Source organism: Eupeodes corollae, chromosome 3 (assembly GCF_945859685.1).
Source record: "Eupeodes corollae chromosome 3, idEupCoro1.1, whole genome shotgun sequence".
Classification (NCBI taxonomy): Eukaryota; Metazoa; Arthropoda; class Insecta; order Diptera; family Syrphidae; genus Eupeodes; species Eupeodes corollae.
The window spans coordinates 133,110,261-133,122,027 of NC_079149.1; positions in this window are offsets into that span (position 1 = coordinate 133,110,261).

The following is an 11,767-nucleotide window of genomic DNA, read 5'->3' on the forward strand; positions in this document are numbered from 1 at the left end:
AATTTTAATTTGTGTACAAAAAAAAGAAAATGAAACATCACATGTTGTTTAAAATTAGAAACAATTTTATTATTTCAAAAGAAAAAATATAATAAAAATACAAATCCATTTTTTTACAAACCTTGTTTATTTTTTATTATTGTTTTTTTAGTTTCCCAGTTTGCTGTGGGTTTTGAATTTTAGATTGATGTGTGGCTTTAAGAGCTTGAAGGATCAAAAAACTTAAAAGTTTTTGATCAAGTTCGAATTGTATGATTTGTAAAAAAAAGAACTTTTCAAAAATATAGGACTTGAAGCTTGGACACCTAGCACCTGGGCTTTTGAAGTATTGTTTAATTTTTGTATAAGTTTTTATGAGCTATTTACACAAGAACTTTTTGACCACAATTTTTGCACTCCTTTTGTTGTTTTTGTTTTGTTTTAAGCGTGCATTTTTTTAAAGTATTTTATTATGGATGTGTTAAGAAATGTTCAAAGTTTTGAGTGACCAGTTTTGTTTTAATTTCAAACAACTTTTGAACCTTTTAAGACTATTCACGTGGCCTGTTCATACGTACATAGGAAGTTATATTACAATTGTTCCTTTCCATCTTTTAAGACAGCAACAAATTATATAGAAGGTCCAAAAATAAGGCCCATGGGGTTTGATAGCATTTATTTAAATCCGATTCCAAAATTACTATCACATCAGGTTTTTAGAATATTGCTTTTTAAGATTTAAAAATATGTAATACATATACAGCTGTGGACAACTAATTAGAAACACAAATTGAATTCACTTTTAAAGCAGTTTCTTTTTTGAAAACATATTTTTTTTTTCAAAATATATTTTTTAAACTTAAAACAATGTTTCCCAAACTTAAAATTTATTTCATATGGCAGTTTCTACAAAAGACACAGCGTTTATTGGTGGACAAATAATTAGAAACAAAGAGAAAAATCATATCTTATTATTACTCGTATATAATATCATTTACCTTATATTTATCATTAATACCTTGTTGCGAAACCTTTTTACTTCAAAACTTCCCGACATCTTCGTTCCATTGATGAAATAAGCCGCCTGCACTGCTCTACGGGTATAGCCCTCCAAGCAGCTTATTATTATCTTTAATACCTTCGAAAGAACATCATTGTTGGAGTTATTTTTAAGAGGAACAGCTTTTTAACATCGGCCCAAAGACGCTCTATCGGATTTAGGTCTGCACTTGATGAAGAACAAGAACTCTTTCGTAATTCCAGCAGTGTGCTTGGGGTCGTTGTCTTGCTAAAACTTCCATATCACTGGTGTGATATGGCCCAAGCCACTATTCGTTCCTTAAGAATGCCAATGTATTTAACGGCTGTCAGCGTTCCATCGATTCGAAGGATTGGGCCAACTCCTCACCACGAGAAACAACCCCAAACGTTAAGCGAGCCGACTCCATGCTTAATTACTGTCAAAACGTATTAAGGGTGGGACGCTGTTCCTTTTGGCCTTCGGAGATGACGTGCACCATCTTGGCCCATCCTATTTATTTTAGTTTCGTCACTCCACACTATGTACCTCCATTCGTTTGTTGTCCAGTTGGCGTGTTATCTTGCGAACTCTATTTTAAGTCGATGATACCTTGCGGTTACTAAGGGTTTCTTCCGAGAAACACGACCATGCAACCCATCTTCCACCAATCTTCTTCTGATTGTGCGTGGCCCTATCGGGACATCGAATGCAACCGAGAGTTGGCGTTGTATCTCTGTGGAGCTTATTTTTGGGTAATTTTTGGCCAGCCTACTAATTGCTCGATCTATTTGGCAGCTTGTCTTACGGGCTTGTATTTTACGAGGTACATTTTCAGCAGCGATGTTTTGAAAATGCTTTATTCCATTGAAAACTTTCCTTACAGAACAATTCTTTTGAGATGCAATTGCTCTATAGGACATTTTAAACTTCCAAAGCTCAAGAATCGCTTTCCTTGTAGTTGGATCACAACTCTTTAATTTTCCCATTGCAACTACCTCCAAAATTTAAAAATTATTCTTTAAAAACGTTTACAGACAATCCAGAATTTTTTACTTACCAATGCAAAATAAAAAGATTATTTTTATTTCACCCAAATCAAATGTAATTTAACTGGGGTGCCAGCACGTAACTTGATACAACCGAGTTTAGTCGATACAATCGAGCATTGGCAGCACACATTTTGGTTCAATCGAGCTTCCTCGATTGTTTCGAAAGATTTGGCAGCACACAAACTTCAAATTGACGTTTGAAACAAAAGTTTTCACTCGACAGAAATAAGCTATCGTCGGCAGTGATTTTTGTGCGGAAAAATGGAAAAACAAAATATTGAAAAACAAAATATGTCCATAAATAGAAAACAATGTGAAATTTTGACGAACTTCATGAGTGCTCACTTTGATTTAGCGAGGGGAATACTTAAAACTGCCCAAGGGAGGAAAGATAGCAATATGCTGTGGGGAAAAGTGACGGAATCCCTAAACACAGAGGGTCCTCCACAAAAAGATCTGAAAGATTGGAAAAAAGTAGGTTGATGTTAAATATTATGTATATATATATGTACTTATTTACAGATCATTTTTTTTTTAGACCTGGAGTGATCTTAAATACAAGGTGAAGAACAAACTAAGAAGCAATAAACTTCACTTAAAAGGCAACGTTCGGCGAAAGAACTTGGAAACTGTTGTCTGTGCCATACTTAGCAACACGTTTGTTCCAACATTGGTTTGGTAACTCCCACTAGCTAGGAGATTTAATGTTGCACACAGCTGTAGAACTGGTGGAACTGATGTTCTTCTTCTGTCTTGTGGAAGATCTAACGAGCTGAGTATCATTTTAAAACATTCCTTGTTGACTCTAAACTGCTGTACAAAGCTAAAAAAAATTGTTTTACAATTGTTATAGGAACATAATCTTTCTTTTCTTTTTGAATATTTACTCATTTTCACTCAATTCGAATGGGTTGCTGTTATCTCTCAAATATCTTCTTTTTATTTTGGCATAGGACACTTCTTCGCCTTCACTTTCAGTCTCCGAATCAAAGAAAAACATTTCGAAAAAACTTATAATTGAAACTAGAATGGAATAATTTCAAAGAAAACTCATTTGACATTTCATTTTATAGTTCACAATGACTTTTTTAAGTAAAAGTCACAATGGAACTCGTCTCAAATTACGTGCTGTCAAAAATAATTTGTTTCGAGTTCATCGACGATCGACAATCCTCGATTGTATCAAGTTACGTGCTGGCACCCCTGTTTCTAATTAGGTGACAAGTTGAAACGATAAAGTGAATGTGGAAATGAGAAGCAAGTAATGTTTCTAATTAGTTGTCCACAGCTGTAAAAGGCATTTTGAGGGTATCTAGATTCATGGGGTAGTTTTTTTTTGTCAATATAATTTTCGATGGTTTTCCAAATCAATAATCCCTACCTTCAATATTCAGTTCAAACACTTATAGTATTTTATTAAATTGTTGAAATATCTTGGCAAGTTAGATTTCACCTGTTTTACATAAGAATTTAAGAAACGTGGAACTATTTATGCTAAAATTGTTATTAATAGAAAAAGGCAAAATGGTTTGCAAGGAATTTATATTTTTGTACTGAATTCATCAAGCATATTGAAAATTATAAAAATAATGTTGAAAATAGGTAATGGGTATACTAAATTGAGCAGATAAGACTTAAAATCGAAGCTAGGATTCAAAATCAGCACTAAAGCTCAACTTCAAAACGTATTTTTCAAAACCATGAAGGCAATAAATTCAAGATTTCTCAAAACTTTATACCGAATCATATGAAAACTAACTTCCAATGAGAATATCTAGAAACTAAATGCAATACTTAAATGATTAAATTTATATCTAGAAGCCAACAATTTTTACTTCAAAAAATCATCATAAAATGTTGTGTTCAGAATAATGAAAAGACGATTACAAAAAAAGAGGCTGGGATCCGAACCACATTGATAACTTCCCGATCCCGTCTGTCGATTAGTCTTGCTTAAAAGGGTTTGTAGGTTTTGGTGTTTCATTAAAAAGGTTGTCAGTTGAATCATTTAAAAAAAAATGGCTAAAAATATGTTGAATATCAAATAGTTTGATTTTAAAATCTGTTTTTGTTAACGAGATTTTTAGTCTATAACCAATTTTTAACAATTTAAGTAGCATTTCTTGAAAGTTTTTATTCTTTTATAAACAAATGATTGATTGGATTTTTCGAAGAAAATATATAACAGAATGAAATCATTTTGAAATCAATACCTTCATTTATGCGCGGGATATCAAGAACCGAACATTAAATTTTATCAACTTGTAGTAACGTGTATTTAGGTTTCTATTTTTTGTAAAAAAATCAATTCGTCAATTCGATTTTTTTCAAAATTTTACGTTATCTTCCTTACACAACATTTTTTGGAGTTAAATCATTCTTTGTTTGTAAAATATTCGAGGTGACAATTAATTTTTTTTTCAGTGTTTTTGATTTATAAAACAAACCGTTGTTTGGATATTTTCCAAAAATATACTAGTTCGGTATACAATTTAATTCAAGTCGCTAGCATTACTGATTCGTGAGATATTTGCGGTTAACCACTAAATTTTTTGGAGAGTAGTTTCTGCATTATTACCTGTTTAACAAAATTTTTTTGAAGTCTATATATCTCCACCGGTTCTTGAGATATGGACAAGTCAAAAAAGCTCTCCTAACGTACGGATATACGGAGTTATGATCGTCCGTACACACACAGGCACAGACATCTTTCATAAAATCTTTTATTTAGACTCTAGGGACCTTTAAACGTTGAGAAATGTCAAAATGTTTTATTCAAAAATTCCAATGGAAAGTTAAAATTCCATTACATTTACTTGAAACTGAAATTTCTATACATATTTCAATTACTTAAAAATGTATAATTGAAAAATTTTTATAATCAATTACATTTAATTAAAAAATTGCCAGTTAGTTGTAATATAATCACATAATTGTAATTGAAAGCAAAAGTGATGATCGAAAAAAGCAATCATAATTGCTTTTTCCAGTAATCATTGCACAAAAATGTAATCAAATATTACTCGTATATTCGTCAATCACATTGTATTCGATATAAACAAAATAATTTATTGAAGTACTTACTTTTTGTATGTTTGCTCAAGATCAAGATAACAAACCCTTAAAATTGTTCAATTACAAAAAGTTTAATTACTAATTATTATTATAAGAAATATAAGCTTTTATTTGCCATTATTGATATTTTGTAAAATATTTATTTACATTTTTGTTTACATTTTGTTTCTTTTGAATGAATTACTATATAAAATTGACATATTTTCTTAATCAACTTTAATATGTGAGTAAAATTCTATGATCTGGCATAATCCTCCCCAATGTTGCCCAAAGATTTCTATCCTTTGCGTCATTGTACCAACTTTGTCTTTCTTTAAGCAAATCGCAGGCCAATCTTTTCTTCGGTAGTCCAATTGGTTTTCTGGTTTCCTGTGGTGTCCATTTTTAATGATTTTTGTCCATCTTTGGTCCTGCATTCTAGATATATGTCCTTTCCAATTCCATTTAAGGAGTTTTTCTCATTCAACTACCTCCGTTAAACCAGTTCTTCGTCTTATTTCTCTATTTCTCACTCTCTGGCTAATTCGTAGGTTAAGTAGTTTTCTTTCCATCTTGGTTTGGCATATTCTTATTTTGTCAAGTAAACTTGAAGTCAAGGATATAGTCTGTAACCCATACGTCATAACAGTTAGAATAGCAGAGTCTAGTATAGATTGTAATATTTGTTTTAGACTCCAAAATTGTTTCCAACTATTGGTAATGCGTCTAGAAACTTCTTTTTTCTCTTGGTTAATGAATGACTTAGTCTGTCCTAGATAAGTATAGTCTTCTACATATTCTTTGTGTTCGTTATCCAGTATTATGTCATCTTTAATATGGTTAGTCATTATCTTAGTTTTTGATTTATTGATATAAAGTCCAACTTTCTTGCATTCATTTGTGAATTCTATGAGCATATTTTGTATTTGTCCGGAAGTTGATGAAATGGGAACTATGTCATCAGCGAATCTAAGGTTATTGTCCCCAAATATTTATTCCATATCTATTGACCCAGTTTAGTTTCTTGAATATTTCTTCCAGTACGGCAGAGAATAATGGTGGGACATTGGATCCCCCTGTCTTACGCCTCTGCTTATTTTTATTTCTCTTCCTATTCTTTCGGTTTTTATTTTCGCCATACTGTCTGTATTAGGGTTGTTGCGAATGCTTTAATAAAAAGCAGGATTGCAGCCTTCTCAGACTCAGACTGTTTCTTAGTGGATCGTATATTAATCCAGCTCCACAAAATAGTTGTTCGCTGGGAACACTGGCTGATAAATACCTCAGTGCAACTTTGGAGAGCCTTTTAAAGTATGTTTGATGGACTTTCCACCAATCAAGTGGATTATTATTCAATTGTAATCTTTTTTATTTCGGTAACATGCTAACTCCTATTTGAGAAGTGCTACGGGACTAGCGTTATCAGATACTCCTTCGATTTTGTCTTAAGTTGATGAATCTAACATCATTGCTTCTGAAGCAAGCCTTGTAACTTAAACCGGACGTTCCTGGTTCCGAATGTAAAGTCTCATCCATTTTCTTCTTTTTTGTGTTGTTTGCATTTGGTGACAACGTAGGAGAACTGGTGCTTAATGGATCATTTATCATCTTTACAATTACATCTTTTATTCTTTCCTCGATGATGGGTTTGAAAAATGTATGCTTATAGCGAGGGTCTAAGTATGTTGAAATCGCATACAAATCGTTGTCTTGCAAAGATGAAAATTTTGTTAAAAAATTAGTTTTAAGATTCAAGGCTGCCAGCCGAATGGCATCAGTGTCCGATGGTTTTGATAAGTATTCATCAAGTTGTTTCTTAAGCATGATACATATAAGTGCCTGAGAGCTGCTCATTTCACGAGAAGCTTCTTCAAAAAGTTTGAGTAGTTCAAGGCAGCTTTCAATTATTTTCCACTCTTCTGGCAAAATTGGTTCAATATTTTTGTCATTGGCATAAAGACTTTATGCATCTTTTATTTTGGAAAAACGCTTTAACATATAGAATGTGCTATTCCAGCGAGTCACCTAATCCTGTAGTATTTTGAGATGTCGTTGATTAAGTCTGCCCTGATTTTGAGCTGGGATCTGTCCAAATATCAGAAGTAAAAGACATGTCATATTTTTCAAGCAATTCTTTGACTTTAGCAGCAACTTTTCCGTAAAGTTCATTGCAAATAAAATCAGTAAAAAAGTTTCGACCTCTAAAATTATATTTGGGTGCTAGTTTTTGTATAAGACGGCGAAATCCAAGTCCGTCTACAAAGGTAAATGGTAAATTCTGAAGCACTATCATTTCTCCAATTAGTTTGTCAATTTTATATGAGTTGCTGCTGCTAATATTTGTTCCCTTTTGCAAAGATTCCTCTAACGAAAGTTGTTTCTTTGCTTCTTGTAAAGGTGTTACAATTTTTCCTAAAAAGTAAAAAGATGGTTTATGTTTATAAAAAAATATCATACCTGCATCTTCTTCCTTTTTTTTAAGATTTTCATTGTTGACGCTCTCAAATAAAACAAACTCTTCTGGGTGCTTTGACTTTGACTTCAAGTGGTTTTTCAACGAAGAAGTAGTGCGTCCTTTTCGTGAATATGTTTTACGACATATTTTGCATTCGGAATTGTCAGGATCATTTTTATTTAAATTAAAATAGATCCAGATGCTGCTTTTTGTTGGTGGTGGCATTTATGTTCTGTATCTGTATCACTTTTCACTTAATATTTAAAAATAAACTGTGGCCTCTGGCCACTTAGCAAGAGCTTTTATATCCTCAAATCTGTGACCATTGCATATGACTTGTTGTTGCTTTTGTCGTCGCCTATTGGGGACCGAGATTTTTGAATTTAAAATTTTTTCTAAGGGTGAAAGGGTCGTTTTAATTGATCATGATATAGTATGCCGTGCTGTTGCTATTTTTCGAATTTGAAAAAAAAAGCGGTATAAAACATCCGAATCCGCAACAGACTCCACATCCTTATAATTATAGGATGAATTCCTTAGTTTGTCAGCGCTGTCTATATTTCGTCATGTTCTACTGATTCAAATGCTTTGCTGAAGTCAATTTATAAAAGATACAAAGGTTTTTCAAATTCGATAGTTTTTTCAATGAGTTGGATCATTGTTTGTAGATGGTCAGTTATTGAAAAACCTTCTAGGAATCCTGCTTGTTACCTTGGCTGACTTCTGTTTAATGTGTCCTTAATTTTTGTGTACATTTCTTTGGAGAACAGTTTCTAAATAATAGAAATGTTGCTTATTGGTCTGTAGTTACTTATGTCATCTTTATTTCCAATACCGTTTATGACAATACCGTCATTTCCTGTACACTTATCTGTCTATAGATCAATTGCTTGTTGAATATAGGTTTTTGTAAAAAGTGTAACAGTATTTAAGTTGGAGTAACTGACCGCCATCGGTATATTATCATCTTTTATTTCATTCGTCGGTTTGAAGAGTTCTTCGAAAAACTTGGTGTATCTTATCAATAGAGGTTGTTATTTTTGTTTGAAATTGATGTTATCCATTCTTTTCCGTAGTCAAGAATTGATTTTGTCATTTTAATAGATTTTGTGTTGCTTAATATATCTTTATCGCTGTTAACCTCCTTAGGAAGTTTTTGTCACGGGTCCGATTTGCCAAATTGAAAATTTTGAAATTTCTCGACGTTTCAAGGTCCCTAGAGTCGAAATAAAAGATTTTTAGAAAGATGTCTGTGCGTGCGTGTGTACGTACGTTCGTACGTCCGTACGTTCGCGACGTTTTTTCGTCGTCCATAGCTCAAGAACCAGAAGAGATATCGATTTGAAATAAATTTTGTTATACAGATAATAAGGCAGAAAGATGCAAAAGGGCTCTCAAGAAAATTGCGTGGGTGGTTTTCCTACCATAGTAGTTTGAAAAAAAGGTGAAAAATTTGGTTAACCCTAAATATCTTAAACGAAAAACGCTAGAGACTTGAATTAAATTTTATATAATATATTGTAACGTAATATCACAGAAGTATATTTTTTGAAAAAAAATCCAACTAAGGGTTTTTTTTTATAAATAAAAAAAAAACTGAACAAAAAAAATTGTCGTCTCCAAAATTTTACGACTAAAATATGATTTCATCTCCAAAACAATTTTGCGCAACGAAGAAAAATGTTTTTGACATCTGATAAATTTTTGAAAAAATCGAATTGACAGTTTTTTTTAAAAAAAAATTATAAAAATTGGTAAAAATTGATTTTCGACTCAAATATCTTTTCTAAAAATTGTAGATATCGGCTTTAAACTACTTTTATCTTTCAACAAATATTGTTGTTAACATTCAGTAAAATTTTAAAAAAAGTCGAATTGATAGTTTTTGGACAAAAAATTAAAAACCTACAAAAAATTTAACAAAGTTGGTAAAAATTGATTTTCGACTCAAATATCTTTTCAAAAATTTGAAATATTGGCTTCAAACTAATTTTATGTTATAAAAAATATTGTTTTTAACATTCGATAAAATTTTGAAAAAAATCGAATATACAGTTTTTTACAAAAAATAAAACTCTAAAAAAAAAAAACAATACTAAAACTTGGTAAAAATTTACTTTCGACTCAAATAGCTTTTCAAAAATTAAAAATATTGGCTTCAAACTTATTTTATTTCACAGAAAATATTGTTTTCGATATTAAGTAATATTTATATAAAAATCCAACAGTCCGTTTATTCATAAAAAATAAAATCTTCAAAAAATAAACAAACTTTTAAGCAAGACAAATCGACAGACGGGATGGGAAGTTATCAGTGTGGGTCGCATCCCAGCCCCTTTTTTTGTTATATTTTTGGATATCATTTTTCGCATCTTCTTCAATGGTTTTCCGAAGGTATCTTAGTTCATTTTTTTCCTGGTCTGATAAGTTGTCCTTGTTTTGTGGGTTATCTCTTCTGGTTATCAGCGCTTTAGCGTCATCTGTTAATTTATCAGGCTTTGGAGTAACAGCAGTCATCTTATCTGTTCTAATGAATCATATGTATTTTTCGTTTATTCTATTTGTATTATATTTAGTCTTATTTCATTCTTAAGCATGTCATTATATTTTTCAATATTTTCGGTTGGTATTATTCTAGGAATACTAAGTGTTTGTTTGTTTCTTTTCAACGTATTACGGTCCAACTTTTATTTTTGCTCTTACAAGCCTATGGTCACTATCAAATTTAAAATTATTCAATACGGAGATGTCATTAATAGTTTTTAGTCTATTTGTTAGAACTAAGTCAATTTCGTTCTTTGTTATGCCGTTCGGGTGAATCCAAGTCCATTTCCGTGTTTCTCTCTTTTGGAAGAAAGAATTTGCAAATCTGAGATTCGTCTCTTCCAGCCACTTTATTTCTTCGTCTGTATCCAAATGGTCCCATTCCTTCTTCATCGTTGTCAATCTGTTTCCCTAACTTGGCGTTGAAATCTCCTATAACATACATTATCTCCGTCTTTGTTTCATTATATACTTTGTCCAATAAATTGTAGAAGTTCGAAATTTCTTCGTCAGTTGGTGCTTTGTATTTCTAAACATAGGCTACAAATCCTTTCACGAAGAAGAGGCTGGGATGCGACCCACAATGATAACTTCCCATCCCGTCTGTCGATTTGTCTTGCTTAAAAGTTTGTCTATTTTTTGAAGATTTTATTTTTTATGAATAAACGGACTGTTGGATTTTTATATACAAATTACTGAATATTGAAAACAATATTTTCTGTGAAATAACATAAGTTTGAAGCCAATATTTTTAATTTTTGAAAAGCTATTTGAGCCGAAAGTAATTTTTTTTTATTTTTTGTTAAAAAACTGTCAATTCAATTTTTTTTTTTAAATTTTACCAAATGTTGAAAACAATATTTCTTATAAGATAAAATTAGTTTGAAGCCAATATTTAAACTTTTTGAAGAGATATTTGAGTCGAAAATCAATTTTTACCAACTTTTGTTAATTTTTTTTTCAATTTTTAATTGAATGTTAACAACAAGATTATTAGAATGATAGAAGTAAATTAAAGCCAATATCTCAAAGTTTTGAAAAGATATTTGAGTTGAAAATCAATTTTTACCAACTTTTATACATTTTTTTTAGGTTTTTATTTTTTGTAAAAAAAAACTGTCAATTCGATTTTTCTCAAAATTTTATCAGATATCAAAAACATTATTCTTCGCTGCACAAAATTGTTTTAGAGATGAAATCATATTTCAGTCGTAAAATTTTGGAAGTGACAATTTTTTTTTCAGTTTTATTGATTTATAAAAAAAAAACCGTTATAAAAATGTTCACCTTTTTTTCAAACTGCTATGGTAAAAAAACCACCCACGCAATTTTCTTGAGGGCCCTTTCTGCATCTTTCTGCCTTATTATCTGTATAACAAACTTTATTTGAAGTCGATATCTCTTCTGGTTCTTGAGTTATGGAGGACGAAAAAAACGTCGCGAACGTACGTACACACGCACGCACAGACATCTTTCTAAAAATCTTTTATTTCGACTCTAGGGACATTGAAACGTCGAGAAATGTCAAAATTTTCAATTTGACAAATCGGACCCATTACAATAACTTCCTATGGGAAGTTAAAAAATCGTACATTTATAATTCTGTCCTTGAAACCCTTTTTGATGAGAAATCCAACTCCATGCAAGCCTTTGGTCTCACCAATG